Here is a 20516-nt window from a genome sequence, read left to right as displayed (position 1 = left end):
CTTTGTCTATAGTACTTGCTGTTAAAGGTTTGAGTAGCTACCCCTTCACTGCTCCCCTTGTCGAGTCTCACAGTTAACCATTCACCCTCCGGGACACAACAGTTCCTCTCAACCTTTCCCCCTAATTCACTCCTCACTCTCCAAAAACAGCCCTAACTACTTCCAAAGTCAAGTTTCCACACGGCCACAGTGCAGGAGCCTTTAAGCAACACATGAACCCTGTTAGAGCCACATTTGTCAGTCACCTTCTTGTCCCAAAAAAAGAAGCCCATTAAAAACTACAGCCTCCCTGAGTTTTCTGTACCGGGGCAGGCCACCATTTCCCAACAGAGACAAAAAAAACAGAAAGTACCTGGATTTAGACCCGTAACAAGCTGTAGAAATGCGCTGTGGCCAATTTACCAGACAGCCGTGCCGGTGCGCCGTGCTCTCGCTGCTGAATCTAATAACCACAATGATGGTGACGCTGTGCACAAACCAAACACGATTTAACCCGGGCCGATGAGTCCAGATGCCCCGCCGCGAGCGCACAAGGCTCCAGGTGAACGCTGCAGCCGCTCACAATGCTAATACATTAGCATGGAATATCATTGTTAGAGCTGGGTGCCGATACATGTTTTTCCGATACTGGTACTTAAACGATACTTGTTTTCCGATACCTGAACGATTAGTAGTAAAAATGAGCAAAAATGAGGGGAGAGAATTGGGGAAATTAGACAAAAATGGGGCAAGAATAAGAAGAAATTGTGCAAAAGAAATGGGGGAAAAAAACAAGAAAATTTGAATAAATTGGGGAATGTAGAAATGTGGATAATATTAGTTATAAAAAAGTAGGGAAAAATAGGAAAAGAAGAAAAAAATAGGAAAAAATATTTGTATTAAAAAATAAAAATGAAATTGGGGCAAAATTGGGCAAACATTAGGCAAAAACATTAGGGAAGAAAAGAAAAAAATCTGTCATAAATAGAGAGAAAAAATCATTTATTTGAGCTGAAACGATTAAAACTTGGATACAGAAATTAGATATTTTTCATACCTGCTTTCAATGCTTTTGTTTTTTCAATAGCAGTGGTACCTACACCTTTATTCCGGTACCACACTGGTATCATTTAGCCCTAATCATAGCAGTGAAGTAGTTTTAAGACTCTAAATGCTTCTTGGTCTAAATGTGCCGCCTTTGAGAGAAGAGCTAAATTTAGATTCCCCCAAAGGAGTGATCGTTTTTGGCAGGTTATTGAAGCTCGGGCACCGAACTGCACGACCAGCTGCTCCCTCTCGCACCAAACCGGCCAAATAAAGGCATTAAAGGGGAGGTGAGCACTCATGCTCGTCAGATTCAGGGTTGTATCATTATAATTAACATTTAAGGGGACACTTAGATAATGGAACTTGAAATGAGCAAAGAACAAATCTCATTGCCATATTTACTCTTCTATTTTCTTTGGTGAATCAGATCAATTAAAGTGAACATGATAACTTCCCTGTCCCACCCCAAATCCCCTGGGCCTCCACCCTGCCTCATCTGCATGTGTCTGACTGTGCAGGTGGTCTCAGATTGGCACCGGCGCCTCTGCGGCTCACGGCGTGGCAGCCCGGGGCCCGGCTCACGTGTCTGAGGGGCTTAAGGCAGAGTGAACGCTCGGGTTTGAAGTCTCTGCACGACGGCCGCACAGGGGAAGGTGGTTTGGATGCACGTAGAAGAGGAGAGTAGGACTAAATTCAGCTGTCGACTTCAAAATAATATAGCGCTTTTTACAAAGTCAAAGGGGCTGACAGAGGGAAGGAAGACTGACAATCATCAACAACATGTGATGTATAGCAAACATAGGAATCCTCTCTTCTCCCGCTCTGTTATTGATAAACACCAATACAACAGTGTTACCTTAAAGAGGGGGTTTATGCTTTTTTCAATCACATAGCACCAGTCTATATCACACTACAATGATGACGAAACCTTCTGTTGGTCTGTAACTGCAGTAAATTAGAATAACTGCCTTGTATAAAATTGCTCTCTCTAAATGGCTGTAGTGAATGTCTTGAAATAGGCCTCTGTCTCTTTAAGAACCTCTGACCCTTTCCGACACGCCCCCTCCACACGCTGTCTGTGGCATCAGTGGGGAGGGGGTTCTGCTGAGGAGCAGTGGTTGGTTACTCGGCTGGTGACGAAAGCTCGGAGGCGTCTCCAGGAGGTGGGGGCGTTCCTAGGAGGATTCAGGCAAACCTATCCCTAAAATGGCCGCCATCAGAGTTTTTACAGATTACTCAAAAATACGTGAATGTGCCAAGGCAACACTTCAGGCATGTTTTTTAATGAGGGAATGACATAATAACATGATGCAAAGCTTGAAAAAGTCGATTTTGCATAAGACCCCCCCTTTAACTTTACGAAAGGAGTGAAATAGCGCCCCCAGTTTGACGCTGGTGGCCAAGCAGTGTACTGCATCCATATTTACCATTGAGAATGAATGGGAGAGAGTTGGTACTAACCATAACCCTCTGGCGGTCCAATGGAATTGTTCCGGCGGGGCAAATTTGGCCCACGGGCCCCACTTTGGGCACCCCTGCTTTAGATAGATGGCAACAAGAAGAAAATACTGTCAGAGAAGATGAGGCGGCATCAGCATCTACTAGGCTGGGACAAAATTGTAATGTATCGCATCACTGTAATATCACGTATTGATATTTTATCAAGTATTGCAAAACTTTCACATTTTTATCCTGCACTCCTTTGTTTTCCAGTAACAGTTGGACAGACATTTGGTACATTTTGTGTTAAATGGTAAATGGACTCAACTTATATAGCGCTTTTCTACCTTTATCAGGCCCAAAGTGCATTACAGTAAGGAACCAGTCACTCTCTCATTCATCAGTGTCTTGCCCAAAGACACAATGACAGTGTGCATTCAAATGTAGCGTACTGTAGAAAGACATACTGTATAGACTGACCTGAAAGGTCCTTCCCTGGAATTTGTTAGAAAATCATATGTCACATTTCCGCTCAGATAAAACACTACAGCAGATTATCACTCATATAAAAACATTTAATTGGTTTAAGTTTTTTTCAGATCCAAAGAGCAGCACAGAGGCTTTAAAGAGCCGCATGTGGGTCCAGAGAGAGTCTCATCCTCCTGCCTCGAAACCAAGAACAAAACTGTCAGTCCCAGACGCTCAGAGACTCACACAGCTGTCACTCACAGTGTCACATGATCGACCGCGGGTCATGTGACCACACACACCCCTCACACGCTGCTTACACAAACACCCTGTGCCTCTCAGCCATGAGCGGCACCTCTCCCCCTTATATAACCACAGCACGAGACCTCCACCACCACCCCCCTCACCCCCCTCACCCCCCCCGGCCTCCTGCTTCAACTCTGACCCCGTGTGAGCGCAGGCGTGGCCACAAAACAGCAAAGGACTGAAGCAAGCTTTTGTGGGGTTGGGTTAAATGTCACATTGATTTTTATATAACCACACTAGAGGGCGCTGTATGCTGGTACGGATACAAAACATGTGTATTGTTCTTCTTCCAATAATCATTTTCTCATTTGGACTGAAGACTTGAGGACAGGACACATTTGAATACATTTTATGCCTTTTCCCAAAATTTAAAGCAGAACTACGTAACTCATGCCCCGAGAGGCATGAGTTACGTTAGAAGAAGAAGAAGAAGAAGAAGAAGAAGAAGAAGAAGAAGAAGAAGAAGAAGAAGAAGAAGAAGAGCTTTCCTTTTGTTAGTGCCATGAACAAAAGACACAGATCTGAAAGACAGGGACGTTAGCTTTGATTTTAGCGCTGTTTTTAGAGCTAATATGCTAAAGGAATTTGTTAGCTAGCTTATATTAGCCTCACAGTCCCCACTTGAACCGAGCACATTTTCTCCAGTTCAGCTTTACCCAAATCCAAAAACTTCTCGAGAGCAACAGTGCCTCATTTGAAAGCTAAGACTTACAAAAGTGATTGGAGCTTTTTTTTTGTCTCTCTTTTGTCAATTTTGTCTTGCTTTTCCTTTGCTTTTTTGTTACTTTTTGGTCATTTTTTGGTCACGTTTTTGATACTTTTTTTTTGCGTTTTCATCACTTTTTTGTTGCTTTTTTCTTTTATGTGCTTGGTTCAAGCGGGGACAAGAGGTTAAGTGTCACATGGACTGAGGGGTTGGTCACATGGGGTATAAATGTAAGAAATTGTTTCTTTTGTGTCAAATATGTTTTTATTATCACTTTATTTTAACATTAGCTTTTATACAGGTCATCATTTTGTGTCATTTTACACACCTCATTATAGAGCTTTTTTTGTTTTTAATATCAACAGTTAATTCAAATAAGTGTGATGAACACATCTGGCATTGTGACAGTTTTAAAACTTATTTTGTCCTTTTACCTCAAAAAGCAAAAAACGTACAAAAGTATATCCGAATTCACTCCATTAAAAACCTTGACCGTAAATGTTCTTGTGTTTGACGGTTAAAAACTATTTATCGCAGTTTGATAGAAAAAAGGAAAGTCTACTTCAAGTTAAGAGTTCAAACGTTCATTTAAAGGGGCTAGATGCAAATTGGCCATCTTATACTCACTACTGCCACCTCAGGTCATACATGTAACTGCACCTTCTATATTAAGCTCGTGTATGACGGCTTTTTGAGTGACAGTGCAGGATTTTAGAGGCAGTTGTGGTGAACAGGTCTGAGCTCATTCTACACGACATGACTGGAACATGTATTGGAAAATAATTTTAACATTTTTAAACTCCGTATAGTCCCTTTAATGCAGGTCTGACTCTTGTGGGATTTTCTGTTGATGAGCAGTGAACTCCAGAAAGAAAAAGCGTGACAAATAGCCCCGGTCTCGCATACTTGTTCCTAATTAGGACTAATATTCTACTGTTTTCTATGGAGAAATCAAGTATTCATGTCTAGGAAATTTAAAAGCAGATATTTTATACACACTTTCAAGATTAGATCAGTGGTTCTCAACTGTTAAAATTAATTCTAAAGCCATTTTCGTCCCCTCCATAGAGTTACAGTATGTGGTCTTAAGTTATACAAGCAGAAGAGGAGGTGTGGGTGCGTCTGCATTTTTTTAAACAGGGAGAAACCAGAGCCGAGGCAGCGACTGGGATTGGGACGCAGGAATGTGGAGGTCAAAGGTCGCAATAACCAGAGACGACGAGGAGAGGAGTGAGGGTGGGCGTCTTAGGGACTGACCTGAGCGTGATGTAACAGTCTGAGTGTGAGGGTGTCTCTCTCTACGACGATGATGTAACAGTATGTACGGGGCCCCTTTTCTCAGAAAGAGAGGAGTCAAAGGAAAAGGGCCTCGGAGCAAAAATACACAACTTCTAAGAATTATAAGAGGGGGTTGTGAGGCCTCTCTGTGGAGACGGCTGCCAAATGTGTTCGGTTGGAAAAAACTGTTTCTGTTAAGCAGTGGCATTGTGCTGGAGCCACTGACTCTCAAACAACAAGGCCTTGTCTCACTTGTCTGCAGTTCAGGCAGACAGCCAGCAGATGGCACTATTCTTAAGAGTGAAGCTCTCAAAGTTTCAACTCAATGAAGTCTTTTAAAATGGAGCAGGCACGTGGGCCCTATAAACAGGCTTTAAAACACTGTGTTGGGCATCTGAGCGTTGATATTTAACTTTATAATATGAAATAATGTGTATAATATAATATATAAGGATTACACACTTAGCCTGGAGCTCACCCACAGGCAGCAGTGAACAAGGCACTTTTTTCATGAGCTACTTTATGGGCTTTGACAATGTGCAGGATAGTTTTGTGTTTTTCCAACGATGCAATAAAACCCGGGAAGTAAAGATTTAAGGGCTTCAACAGTAGAGGAAGAATCTGTCTGTTTTTGACGAAAGAACGTTACAAAGTTATTATTATTAATGTATTATAACGTATGTCTCCTTTAACCATGTAAATGACGATTAAAACCCTGTGATTTTACTGACAGGGATCTGCTGCCAGTTTTTTAACCGTAAAATGTAAAATATGTTTTGGCAATGCGCTAACTTAGCATTTTTTTTTCCACTTTAAAATCCCTCTTCCACCCTCTCTCTCTCTCTGTACCCCACTCTTTCTCTCTCTAATTCTTCTCACCCCCTCTCTCTCTCCATCCTCCCTCTCTCTGCCTCCCCCTCTATATCTTCCTCTCTCCCTCCCCTTCCTCCCTTCACTCTCCCTGTCTGTCCCTCTCTCTCTCCTTCCCTCCTTCTCTTCTTTCTTTCTTTCTCTCCCTCTCCTCTCTCTCTCTCTCTCTCTCCCCTCTCTCTCTCTCTCTCCCTGTTCCCTCACCCCCTCTCTCTCTTCCCTCTCTCTCCCTCATCCCTCTCTCTCCTTTATGCTCTCTCCTTCCCTCCCCTCTCTCCCTCCGTCTCTTCTTTTTCTCTCACTCCTCTCCCCCTCATCCCTCTCTCCCCAATCTCCCTCGCTCTCCTTCTGTCTCCTTTATGCTCTCCCTCTCCTCTCTCTCTCCCTCTCTCTCCTTTATGCTCTCCCCTCTCTCTCCCTCTCTCTCCTTTATGCTCTCCCCTCTCTCTCCCTCTCTCTCCTTCTGTCTCCATTATGCTCTCCCTCTCCCCTCTCTCTCCTTCTGTCTCCTTTATGCTCTCCCTCTCCCCTCTCTCTCCCTCTCTCTCCTTTATGCTCTCCCCTCTCTCTCCCTCTCTCTCCTTCTGTCTCCATTATGCTCTCCCTCTCCCCTCTCTCTACCTCTCTCTCCCTCTCTCTCCTTTATGCTCTCCCCTCTCTCTCCCTCTCTTTCCTTCTGTCTCCTTTATGCTCTCCCTCTCCCCTCTCTCTCCCCTCTCTCCTGTCTCCTTTATGCTCTCCCTCTCCCCTCTCTCTCCCTCTCTCTCCTTCTGTCTCCTTTATGCTCTCCCTCTCCCCTCTCTCTCCCTCTCTCTCCTTCTCTCTCCTTTATGCTCTCCCTCTCCCCTCTCTCTCCCTCTCTCTCCTTCTGTCTCCTTTATGCTCTCCCACTCCCCTCTCTCCCTCTCTCTCCTTCTGTCTCCATTATGCTCTCCCACTCCCCTCTCTCTCCCTCTCTCTCCTTCTCTCTCCTTTATGCTCTCCCTCTCCCCTCTCTCTCCCTCTCTCTCCTTCTGTCTCCTTTATGCTCTCCCCTCTCTCTCCCTCTCTCTCCTTCTGTCTCCTTTATGCTCTCCCACTCCCCTCTCTCTCCCTCTCTCTCCTTCTGTCTCCATTATGCTCTCCCTCTCCCCTCTCTCTCCTTCTGTCTTCTTTATGCTCTCCCTCTCCCCTCTCTCTCCCTCTCTCTCCTTCTGTCTCCTTTATGCTCTCCCTCTCCCCTCTCTCTCTCTCCCTCTCTCTCCTTCTGTCTCCATTATGCTCTCCCTCTCCCCTCTCTCTCCTCTCTCCTTTATGCTCTCTCCCTCCCTCCCCTCTCTCTCTCCCCTCTCTCCCCATCCCTCTCTCCCCCAGTTTCCCTCCCTCTCCTCTCTCCTTTATGCTCCCTCCCCTCTCTCTCTCTCTCCCTCCTTCTCTTCTTTATCTCCCCTCTCTCTCTCCCCTCCATCTCCATCTCTCCGTCATCCCTCTCTCTCTCTCTCTCTCTCCCTCCTTCTATTCTTTATCTCTCCCTCCCTCATCCCTCTCTTCTGCTCTCTCCTTTATGCTCTCTACCTCCCCTCTCTCTCTTTCCCTCCTTCTATTCTTTATCTCTCCCTCCCTTCCTCCCTCCCTCCCTCCCTCCCTCCCTCACCTCTCTCGCCTTCCTCTCTCTCCTGACATAATTAGCCATAGCAGTTAAAGGCCAGCGTATTCTCCGCGGCCTTGCCACATTAATTACAGTAAAAACAATATGCAAAGGTAATCACAGAGCAGCGGTTCAGCGGACAGAGCGGCTGCGGGGGGAAACAGGCGGCGCATCAGTATGAGCCGTGTGGAGAGGACAGAGCATGTGCTGAATATGTCATTATGTGTAGAGCATAGATCACTGCTCTCCACGGACGGCAGTAGATTAGGATGCAAACAATGTCCAGAAATTAAATGTATAGGCTGCGGCGTAGATTAACAGCTTATTAAATACATTTGATTTCTATGGGGTCTTATTCATGACACACGTATAGGTCATCTTTTTTTCCTTTCTATACTGTATAGAAATTTTACACTCAGTTTTTATGTTGAAAAAACAAAGGACTCTATTCCATATTTCTTCTGAAGTTGTCAACAGTCGGGTGGAATGAAAAAAAATTGCATGAAGGTATTTTGATTCAGTTGTATTGTGGGAAGCCGTTTCTAGCCGCTTTCTAATGATGTGACTTTAAAGCCACACTGCGTAACATTTTGGACTGTTGCCTGCAAAATAAAACATGCTCCACCGGCTAGACACAGAAAATGCTATTTCTGCTGCGGGTAATTAAAGAATGGATTCGGATGAGAACCTGATCTATTTTTTTTCTTCTTTTTTTTTTTTTATCTCATATATGGCTGCTTTAAGTCTACATCTCCATAGAGACGAGCTGGAAGGTTCAGCTTCAGCTCCAACTTCTGCCCCTTCCTACGACTCAGGCCTAGGTCTAGGGCTGGGTACCATTACATTTTTTTTTTTTTAATACCGGTACTTTAATGATTGCTTGTTTACAATACCAATCCCTGAATTTTTTTTAATACCAATCAAGATCCAGAAAACAGAACAATAATCATTTATTCCATAAAAGACTATTCATTTTAAATTTGCATCATTTATTTGAGTTTAAACTACCAAATAACTTCCTTTAAAGCAGAACTAAGTAACTCATGTGCCCCTAGAGGCCATAAGCGCCACTGCAGGTGTTGTAGCATATTACGTTTTTTTTACTCATTAATTGTCCGTGAAGGTAAATACTACGCTGACAGAAAAGGCAAAGAGACAGAAGGATATTGTTCATCCAATTACACAATGGAGATACATTTTTTTCACTCAAATGTGGCTGTAAATACTGTTTAAGTAGCCCTAGCCGGCAGTTAGCTTTGCCCGTTAGCGTGATTCTTCTTCGTGATTCTATTAGTTTGTAATGGTGACTCCGACCTGGTGGCAGCCAAGTTGCAATTGTGGTTTTCTGGCCAGAGACACCAAGGGGAGATGAAAGACCCCCCAATCATCCCATTAACACTTGTATTACCCCCAGAGGGACTACGGGAAGGATGTATTAAGGTAAACAAGTTACTTAGTTCTTCTTCCTCTAAAAATCTCTAAAGATGTTCTTTTTTTCCGATAGATACAGATGGCATCTCTGGGTTATGGATCTAGTTTTATACCCAGTAAAGTTCAGAAACCCATAAATGCATGAATAACGGAGAATGATGCTACATGCTAACGCTAGCTATGGCTGCCGTTTTGTTGCTTCTACTGAACCATCTGCTGTGAAAAACCATCCACACGGACCCGATTTACACTTGACTATTTGTGTGTGATAAATACGTTTATATTCCACCAGAAAACAGTCCAAAAGGGTATGACACTATGCCGTCTGTATCTATACCTCCTTTCGATACTCTTATGTTTCCGACATCGTATTAACCCCCCCATAGCAAAACCCTGGAATGACTTTCATCAACAGAGCTGAATAGAGAGACGAGAGCATTTATATTCCTGCCTTTTGACTAATTTTTAAGTTGAAAAACAATAAAGCCATCACAATAAAGTTGATTAAATTTGATTGTGCACTTGCGAAGCATCCCTAACTGAGCCTTTGCAAACAAACATACACACAATTAGAGTCAAAGCTAACATATTATGTTCTGCCTAATGCCGCTTCATCTTCAAAGGCCTCTCTCAGCCGCTCATTAGCTTCCTTTGAGTCGGCCGATCTTTCAAAAACACTCATTACGTAAACGCACATCAGCAAATGCCTTAAATTAAACATCTATCAAAGCGAGGGTGAAAATAACATTACGTTACGCCTTGGAGTAAAATTCATTTTATAGATTAGTTAAAGAATTATAGGCACAATTTGCATGGAAGAAGAAGAGAGATGGTGTTTACAATGTTTCCATCTGGACAGTAAAGCAAACCCCGAGCTTTTGGAAGATGGCGGCTCTTGTAACATATTTTGGTGCCTGTTGCTTCTTGAAAAACAGCCCTAAACCCATTCAAAGCCTCGCGTGGTGTTTCTGTTGGACAGAGAGTTGTTTCCCTGTCGGAGGCCGCCGCCCGCCGCATTGGTGAATCTCTCTGTTCCATTCACGCAGTCGGCAGCGCGTCTCTGAACTGCACCGCTCCGGCTTCAAATTCGCAAAACAACTCCCAAATCGCTCCTCGCACTCTCTCTTTCTCCATCGATTTTCATTCACGTCTGCAGTTTGCCCCGATCCATTCTCACTCAAAGAAACAATGGGGCTTGTACTTTGTGGAACAAGATGAACTTTTTTTTTTTTTTCATTTAACCTGTTACTGTTACCCCGAGCAAAGAGTTAGGGTTATGATTAGGGTTAGGGATGTCAAATGTCTTGGCTTTCCTCTCCTGGAACCGCCACCTTAACGTGATGGAGGTGTTTGAGCGCCCGAATGGTCCTGGGAGCTCTGTCGGGGGCTTTGCTACCCTGGTAGGGTCTCCCAGGGCAAACAGGTCCTGAGTGACAGGTCAGAAGCCCCTTATGAGAGACCAACAGGCCCGGTTAGAACCATGAGGCCGTCCTTCTTCCCACTACCTGCAGGAGGAGCCATAGGGGATGGTGTAATGTAATTTGGACAGCTCCAGATGGATGGATGGATGGATGGATGGATGGATGGATGGAGGTCTTGGCTTTTAAATTAGGCATGACACTAGTATATAGGCTGTAAGCTCTCCAGTCAATGCACGATTTGGATATGCATAATTGGAGAACCTAAACCCTGACCCTAAGATGGCAGATAACACGATATGGCTTACGGTCAGCGGCAAAATAAATCTTTAATTGCATTTCTTTTATTGAAGAAGCTTTTAGATTTCACAAAATCATGTATCACCCACATTACTTACATCACTTTAGAATCTAACTTTTCAGGACTATTCGGAGTGTTTCTGTATTTGAATTTTTTCCCCCCATTTTTGCAATAATTTCATCACTTTTTTGTCATTGTTTTAATCAAATTTTAGCTATTTTTTCCATCACTTTTTAGCATTTTTAACATCACATTTCAGTCATTTTTTTCATAACTTAAAAATAATCATCATATTTTAGCAATTTTTTCATCACTTTTTTGTCATTTTTTCCATCACATTTCCATCATATTTCAGTCATTAATCCTCACTTTTAGTCATTTTTTCAACACATTTTTGTCATTTTTCATCACTTTTTTGTCATTATTTTATCAAATTTTAGCAATTTTTTTCATCACTTTTCTGTAATTTTCCACTTAAAAAAAAAATATTAATTACATTTTTCCAATTTTTTCATTTTCAAAAATGCTATTTTTCCCTTTTTATCCTTTTTAGTGGGGTAGTACTTTTTGCAGCGTATCAGACTTTTGCGCTCCAACAGTTACTCATACACAGGCAGCACTATGTACTTTTTTACTCCCTACTTTAGTCACTATTCGGGTCAATACTTCTACTTCAGTACAGATTCTGGCTACTCTACCCACCTGGAGAAAACGTGCTCGGTTCAGGTGGGGGTTAAGAGGTTAACATAAATAAATCTGATTAGCAATCCCTTTGTATAGGAGGATAATACTTTTGCTATTGATTTGAACGCACCTTTGTAATCAATCAAACATCACCAAATCCTGCATCACCCACATTTTGCATGTTCCTTAAGTCACGTTCGATTACAATTTTTCACCTACTATTCTGGGTGTTGCCGTGGAAACCTGCGGCCATTAGAAAAAACACTCACATGAAACTCAAAGGCGAACAGGCGGCATGAGGGACGGGAGAGAAAGTGTCAGACTGCCTCCCAACGGTCGGCTCAAGCATTTTCAACACAATACTGAATTATTCATCAGGCAGCGGCAGCAGCAGCGTTACTCTGACTGCACAATGTTGTCACTTTTTATCGCCGTCCAGCCAAAGCCCATCTAAAAATAATAACAAAAGCTTCGGAGGTGTGATTATTATATGTGGGTTTCGATGGAAGTTCCTGTCTCGTGTTGATACTTTTTATATACTTACGTGAAGACCATCCCATGTTCGTTGTTTGGAAACAGCTCTTGAGTCCTTCGATAACTAGCTCAGACCAGTTAGATGGTTCATTGTATTGTTTTGGCAACTTTTAAACGTTGATTGTTGAGCTAATGGTAAATGACCCCCTATGCGCCCAAAGAATGAGACCAGCTGACGACCTGCAGGCCCTGAATGACCAGGTTATTCCATGTATGAGTTTCTTCTTCCCTGATGGCACGGCATATTCCAAGACGACACCGCCAGGGTTCATCGGGCTCACATTGCGAAAGAGTGGTTCAGGGAGCGTGAGATGGATCAGCTGCCAGAGTCCAGATCTTAACCCCATTGATAAAAATACAAATAGTGAATATCAAGCGTGGATTTAAATGACTTGAATTGAGAATATTCCGCTTGTTTTGAGCAGTTTTCACCCATTTAGACATATTGAGACTATTGGCAAATCAATTACCCTGAAATAAGGACAAAATGTGTTGAAACAAGAAACTTATGAAAATGCACAACAACTCTAATTTAAATTATTATGCTCAAAACGATACATTTAATCTCTTAATCCCCGCCTTAACCGAGTGCATTTTCTCCTGTTCAAATTTTAACAGCTTCTCGACTGGAGCTTACAGCCTGTAGGCCAGAGTAACACCTCATTTGACCTACAAGACTCATCTAGAAGGACCTTTTCCCCTCTTTTTTTAAATACCTTTTTTTGGTCATTTTTTCATATCTTTTTCATTTTTTCACCATATTTCAGTCATTGTTTTATAGCTTTTTTGGGGTATTTTTTTCCACATATTTGCAATTTTTTCACCAGATTTTTGCAATTTTTTCCCCAACACATTTTGTCATTTATTCATCACTTTTTTTGTCATTTATTCATCACTTTTTTTTTCTTTTCTTTTTTTTTGCAATTTTTCATCACTCTTTTGTCTTTTTGTCTTTTTAATTTTTTGGTTATTTTGTCATCACATTTTTGTCACTTTTTCATCATATTTTTTTTTCATCACATTTTTGCCATTTGTTATAGCTTTTTTTTGTCATTTTTTCAACACTTTTTTTGTCATTTATTCATCACATTTTTTCATCATCTTTTTGTCATTTTCCATCACTTTTTTGGTCATTTTTTTAATCACTTTTTTGTCCGTTTTTCATCACATTTTTGTTGCTTTTCTGCTCAGTTTTGTGCTCAGTTCAGGCAGGGGACAAGAGGCTGAAAACTAACTACTTATTTACTTTATGCAGTATATCAGACTTTTGCGCTTCAACAGTTACTCAATACACAGGCAGCACTATCTCCAAGTATTTTTTTACCCCCTACTTGAGTCATTTTTCGGGTCAATACTTCTACTTGAGTACAGATTCTGGCTACTCTACCCACCAGTAATACAGCAGTAATATAAGAAAGCAGGCGGGAGAACACAGTCAGTGAGTAAGGATAGGTTTTTATTGGTGTTCGAGGAAAAAAAGCCATCATCCCTGTGGACAGCACACAATACTGGTGAGGAATCAGGGCTCGTGCTGCTTCATGGGACTTGTAGTTCTTTATTAACAGTCACAACGAGAAGTTAGCTTAGCATCCACGAAGAGGAGAACATACGAGAGGCTGAGGACGTTATTGAGAAGGTCCTTTTGTTGTATTGTCGTTTTTGTGTTACCCGCAATGCCGTGTGTTTTTTTTTTTTCTTTTTATTGTACAGCAGCAAAAACCATATCTGCCACCAATAAAAGTGAAACCGGAGCGCTTGGAAACCGGAGCGCCCCCGTCCAGGAAAAGAAACAACATGTCCAACACAGGAACATAGAAAAATATCACTGTCGAAAAGTCTGTAAAGAGATATCCTCAAAATCTGGTGTCAAAAAGGAACAGAAATTCCAAAGTTCCTTCATTCCAGTTTGAGTGAACACAAACAGGGGGTGTGGGAGGGGGGAAAACGGATGGTTCTACATTTCCCAAGATGCACCTGTGGCTCGGTTTAAAAAGTCTCCACAAACAGGCTGTTAGGAAATCGAGTAAAAGTCACTGTCGGGGATCGGAGCAGAACAATCCGATCGGGAAGAGAAAAAAGAAAAAAATAACAACGATCAAAGGTTAGCACTGTCCGTTCAGCGGGAAAACATCAGCAAAGAAAGAAAAACGTAGTTGCCATTTCTACACAAAGACATTTTTCAAAATTCAAAACCATTGAACCAAACCCCTCCACCAAAACGTGATTGTCCGACCACAAACGCAGGGGGGGGAGAAAAAAAAAAGAAGAAAAAAAAAACGAGTCTCGCTTCGTGGGCTGCCGTCTTTGGGTACGCAGTGTCCGCCTGAACTACAAACCAACACTTCGATTATACTCCGTTCAAAACAACATGAACGAACAGCTTTAGAGTTAGTTAGATTTACGTATAGACCGGTGTTAACACTATTGTAACAAGGTAGCTTTAAATATTCATAAAACTCTGTTAGATTCTGTTGAAAATATATATTTGTGTGTTGTTAGTCATAAAAATATTTGGCCTTCTAGCTATTTAGTAACTGCTATCTTTATTCTTATATAAATCATTTCTATAACTGTTTTTTTTGTGTTAGAAAATGTATAATTATATTCAGGTTATTCAGTTATGGCTTCTAATTTTCCTGTGAGGAACAGTCTATCGGACAACTTTGGCTAAACATCACTATCGTTTATAAGACCTATAAGTCGAGTTATAGTTAGCTCAGTGTTGTAAATGCAGTTTCAACTCTCAGTCGATCTACTTTATACTTATTTAAAGTATACTTATTTTGCATCTTCTTCACAAACCTTACATTTTCACAGTTTACTTTACAGCACAGGAATAACAAAGTATTGGGAAGCATTTTGTAATCGTGTTTTCAACCCAAAATTCAAGCCCTGTTCGGGAAAGTTGGAGATTTTGCATTAACATAGAGTTAGGATTGATCATATTACCACTAAATAAAGTAGAAGGATTAGTGTGTGTCCTGTTTCAAAGAGTAAATGCAATATAAGTACTATCATCACAATGCTAATACACTTACGTACTATGCGCTTTTTGACAATCTTGTAAAGTGATTTGTAAAATGCTATTGTATTGCGAAATCCACTGAGATTTCTGGGATACTGATCTGTAATAATAAACTAATGCTACTCACATGAGAGCATTCGGACACTGCAGTGTGTTAGATTTATTTACCAGTACAGACACTTTATCCATGGACTAATTATAGCCTCATTCTTCTGGAAACCTTGAGGAAGTGGGAGAAGGAAATCCTTTAATGGACTTTCCATTGAAACTGCCTCTTTAAGTCATTATTGAACACAGGCTTTTCATTGTGACCGCCATATGCTTATCTTAAAGTGATCGTCTGTAAGTTACACAAATTGAATAGACTGTATATAGTTGATCGCCTGGTCTTGACATAAAGTAAGTCATACAAAAAATATATATATATATGTAGATTCTTTCCCTTGTCCCCCCTTTTTGCGGATTTCAGCAACTAATCAGAATCTATTACTTTGACCAATGAGACGAGCTTTCCTGTGAACCGTCCAATCAGAAGGGGACTTTATCCTTTATTCATCACCTATTTTGTTCCTTTAACTATTTTTCTATTCATCCTGTTCTAAATAATAGAGCTGGCTCCAAAAAAAACAATCGCTAGCATGACCGTGCTCTGGTTGAATGCAATGGAGCCCCCTCAGTCCATCACTATTGTACGTTCTACGATAGTGAAACGGCAGCTAACAGAGCTGCATCTTTAAGCAAATCTTTGCCTATGGACAATATTGGACAATCCCAAACTCTACCTGTGTGCTGTAAAGTAAAGCGCAAAATCATTCAAACTTTTAAACACAAAATATCTCAAATAAAATGATAAAATCCATGTAAGGTTGAGGAGGCGGGGTTTAGCAAATGGTTAGTTGGTCCGACGAGAACCCTGGCCCAAAAAAAACAAACAAAAAAACAAACAAAAACACAACAGAATTAACCTACAAAAGGTTTCTGCAAATGGGGGGGGGGAAGTAACAGCGTTTATAGGCTCCCCCTTTCAAACAATAAACTCTTTAAAGCACATATTTCATCATCAAATAATACATTAGTTTTTTTGCTTTTATCAAAAGAAAAGTGTTTTTCAGACAAAAACACCTGAGAAAAACTGACAAATGATTCCAATGAGTTTTCCCATTATATATTCAATTATGTATATTACAAGTATAATCACATCATTCAAGCATATACACATATATATCAATAGTACGAGAATAGATTAATATTTCGTAATGCAGTTGTATGGTACAGTAGCGATAGGGTGCGCTCCTTTCTGGCGTCTCATTGGGTGTTAAAGGAGAGGTATAGACATGTGTGTAAATGTATATATAGTATTTACCATTTTATCCATACAATTTTCAACAAATGTAAAAACTAAAACATAGCATTTAAGAGACAAAGGAAGGGAAATAGGCAGTTTTTAGTCTGTGTGTGTGTCCGTGTGAATGTACTGGGTAATATGAGCACCATCAAAAGTCTATAAAGGACGGGACGACCACGGCAAAAGGTGGGGTGGTGTCGGTGTGCGTGAGTGCATGCTGAACGTCTGAGCAAATCAACCCGAAAAACAGTTTCATCTTTGCACCTTCTGGACCAGCGGGGAGGAGGAAACGGAGACGAGAGAGAGCAAGTGTCCGGAAATGGTAATGAGCGGGAGAGCCATGGAAACGCTATCCCGAAGAAAGTTTTGTACCAGTATGTCGCTGCTTATTTTTGAGTCTGGAAACAGGCAATGCTGTTTTAAGTGGAAAGACGTGTGAGAGTTAGCGAGGACGGATGCTTTAATAATGTGGAATAGAACCCGTTTTGTGAAGAGGATGGACTTTTCTACCGACTGGAACGTGGAAGTTTAGTGTGTCCTGAGAAGTTAGCCTTTCCCAGCTCAAATGAATGATAAAAAAAAATGCAGGTTTTGCTCAAAGATCAAGGGCCAGATCTTCCGCCTGGCACAAGGACAGCGATGTTAGACAAGGTCTTCTTGCTTTTGCACTATTTGACTGCACCACTGGCGAGAGGGAGTCGCTTATTTAAAAAAGAGGCCGACTGAGGTGTGGATTATTCCAAGCAGAACTGAGCTCTGAGCCTCACATTCTTTTCCTCGTTTACATCGCGCTGCCTCTTCCTTTAGCATCATAGGTCTTGAGTTAAACACTGTCCCTGACCGATGTCCCGAGACAAAGAGATGTAGCTACAGCTGGTCCCGCTGTGGTGCCAGTCTAAACTCATTAAACAAACAAAAGCATGTATTCAGCCCCACCTCCCCTCTCCTGGTTGGTCTGGTTGGAGGAAAAAGGTTGTTCTTCCTCCTTGTGGTCTATACCTGAACCTTAGTTTGCTGACAAAGCCTTTTGAGAGGCGTTCGACGCTCCTACTAAACGCAAAAAAGTTATGCTATAGTCTGCCTTTAGAAACACAAGATCGGGCCCCTTGTCTTTTCTGGATTTGTTCTGCACTTTATCATTCTTCTATGGTTCTATGTAATGATTAGTGCAGCACATGTTCTGGCATCGGCTTGTAAATCACCATACTACTACTATGTGCACATGAAACACATCTGAGAAAGATATTGTTTGAAATATCCTACAGAATGGAAGATGTAGGAACCTGAAAGGGTTGTTCTTCCTCCTTGTGGTCTATACCTGAACCCTAGTTTGCTGACAAAGCCTTTTGGATGAGAGGCGTTCGACACTTCAACGACAGAGTACAGAAAGTGACTCAAGAACTTTCATTGAAGTTGTTCTACATAACATCGCCTTTGGTCATGGGAGTCTGTCCTGCCCACTTACAGCACTGGGTCTGCATCAGTGCGTTCGTACTAAATGCTATAGTCTGCGTTTAGAAACACAAGATCGGGCCCCTTGTCTTTTCTGGATTTGTTCTGCACTTTATCATTCTTCTATGGTTCTATGTAATGATTAGTGCAGCACATGTTCTGGTATCGGCTTTGAAATCACCATACTACTACTACTATGTGCAGATGTGATCGATAGAAGATGTGGGAACCTGAAAGGGGTGTTTTAATTACCGCAGCATTGTCAGCGGTGTGTGAATACAAGCTCTTTCCTCGCCGCTTTGGCTCCGTCTCCGTTTCCTCTCCGCTCATCCCCCACGAAATGTCCGCTCCCACAGAAAATCAACACAGTTCCAAAGAGAAGAATAAACCAATGTCCACAAAGAAAACGAAACGGAAACATCGTCAAAAAACTATACAATAATTCGTAATATTCCACCTTTGCCCGTGTCAGGCCCATCTCCAAAAAAAAACAATCATTACTAAGATTTCTCTGTCTTGTGAAATACCTGATTCGAACCTGGATACATTCTGTCATCGCCTCCGTCCGACCAGCCTCGCGATTTAGACGTTTATTTGTTGCAGAGTTAAAAAGCCGGGGAGCGGATGACAACTCTTTTTTTTTGTTTTCATGTGTGGCCCCATGACTGTCCAGCTCTCGCCCCCTCCCCCCCTATAGAAAATATCATACAAAAGTTTATCTCCAAATTCTTCATCTGTCGCTATCTTTGCTAATAGAAAAATATACAGTAATATCCTATGTCAAAATCTCCGTGGACGAAATCCCTGCGACTGACTTGTTCCTGCTTCCGACTGGACTTTTTAGACCTTCCTCCCGATTCGACAAAAATATACACGTTTTTATTGAGCATCGTGTCCTATTTATAGAAAATAATTACACGTTCGAGCATCTCTTTTGCGCGTGTGTGTCCGTGCGCTCCGGAAAAAAGCTTTAAAAAGTGATCTTTCTCTCGTCGTTTTGTTTCCACTACTGTGAGTTGTGTGTTCAGGAGGAAGAAAAAACAAAACAAAAAAAGGTACAAAGTCGGGAGGTTTCGAGCGGCGCACTACTCGCACAAACGCGGCGCCACACCGGACATAAGCGCTGACTCTAGGGGGCGCTGTAAGACGACCAGCTGCCAGTGGGTTCATATAGGAATACAGTACGTGTGAAAGGTTCAGCTGAGACTAGATGACCAAGCCAATAAGTGCCCAGCAACCGACAGACCTCTCATACATGGGAGAATGATGCGGATTCTTATTTACAAGTGTGTTAGCTGCTCTTTACGAGATTTCATGTCCGATAGAGTCGAGTTAACCTCAAAGAAAAGCAGCTCTTTTGACTCCACGTAACCTGATGTTTCTTTTTGTGGCAGCCCCATTGCCCAGATAAATGAAAGCTATCAATAGCCATCACTATAGGCCTCCCGATTTCCAATGGTTTGTTAGGAATTTCGGCCAGTCGTTGAATTTTACGGCATTTCACGTCCTCAAAACCAACAGGCCAACGACAAAGGACCCGCACATGCATAATATCAGGTGAAAAAGGTCTCGAAATCTGGTTAATTATGGTGTCGTTTGGTTTGATGTTACTGGAAATGCACTGTTTCCAATGGTCTTGCTACGAATTTCGGCCAGTTGTTGAATTTGACTCTATTTTATCTTCAATACAAAGTTATAATGTCTTTAGAAGTTGAGAAATCTCACGACTGTCCTTTGGGAACCCCTGATCTAGGCCTAAGAATGCCACAATAAACATACACTGCAAAAAGTAATTAACTAGATCCGTATAAACATCTCAATTTGAGCATAATAATCCAAATTTTAGTTGTTTTGACTAGTTAAGAAGTTCTTGGGCATTTGTCCTAGATTATTTCACTTGTTCTGAGATGTTTCTGATTCGTTTCGATGCATTTTGTCCTTATTTCAGGTAATTTTCTTTGCCAATAGGGTAAGAAAATTTATCTTTTCTCATTGGCAATTTTATTTTGTTATTTCAAGCGAGATTTACCCTAGAACTGGTCTGAAATGTCCTCAAACAAGCAAAGCAAACTTGGTCCGATCAGGAAAAGTGTCTAAATGAGTGAAAACCGCTCAAAGCAAGACCGACAATTTACTTTTTGTAGTGTAATGTATATTGTTTTTATCTTTTTGAAATTCTCGTTATACTTGGGTAGATCGGTGAGCTGTCTTTTCTCCACGTCTCGTTCAAACAAACAAGATAAAAAAGTAAATCACTGTAGCTTCAACCTCCGACTTAACCGCACCAAGAGAATATATATATATATATACATATACTCACACTATTTTAGCATCTGACACGTTTTTAAAATCAAAGAACACGATCGCACATTAGCATACACTATATGACGCACATTTTTTTCCATTAATCCCATGCATTCAGATTTGCTTAAGCTTTGTTGCTGGTGATTGGCTTGTTCACATAAAACACACCCCCTACAAAAAAAAAAAAACACAAAACCTCATCGCGTTTAGATCTGGTGTGGCGCGGCGCTTACTACCAGTCTACGCCTCCTCCGCCTCCCTCCTCCGCCTCCCCTTCGCGACTTCCGACTAAAGTGCTGCT

This window comes from Gobius niger (assembly GCF_951799975.1).
Source record: "Gobius niger genome assembly, chromosome: 14".
In the NCBI taxonomy this organism is placed as follows: Eukaryota; Metazoa; Chordata; class Actinopteri; order Gobiiformes; family Gobiidae; genus Gobius; species Gobius niger.
This window is presented reverse-complemented; position numbering follows the sequence as displayed.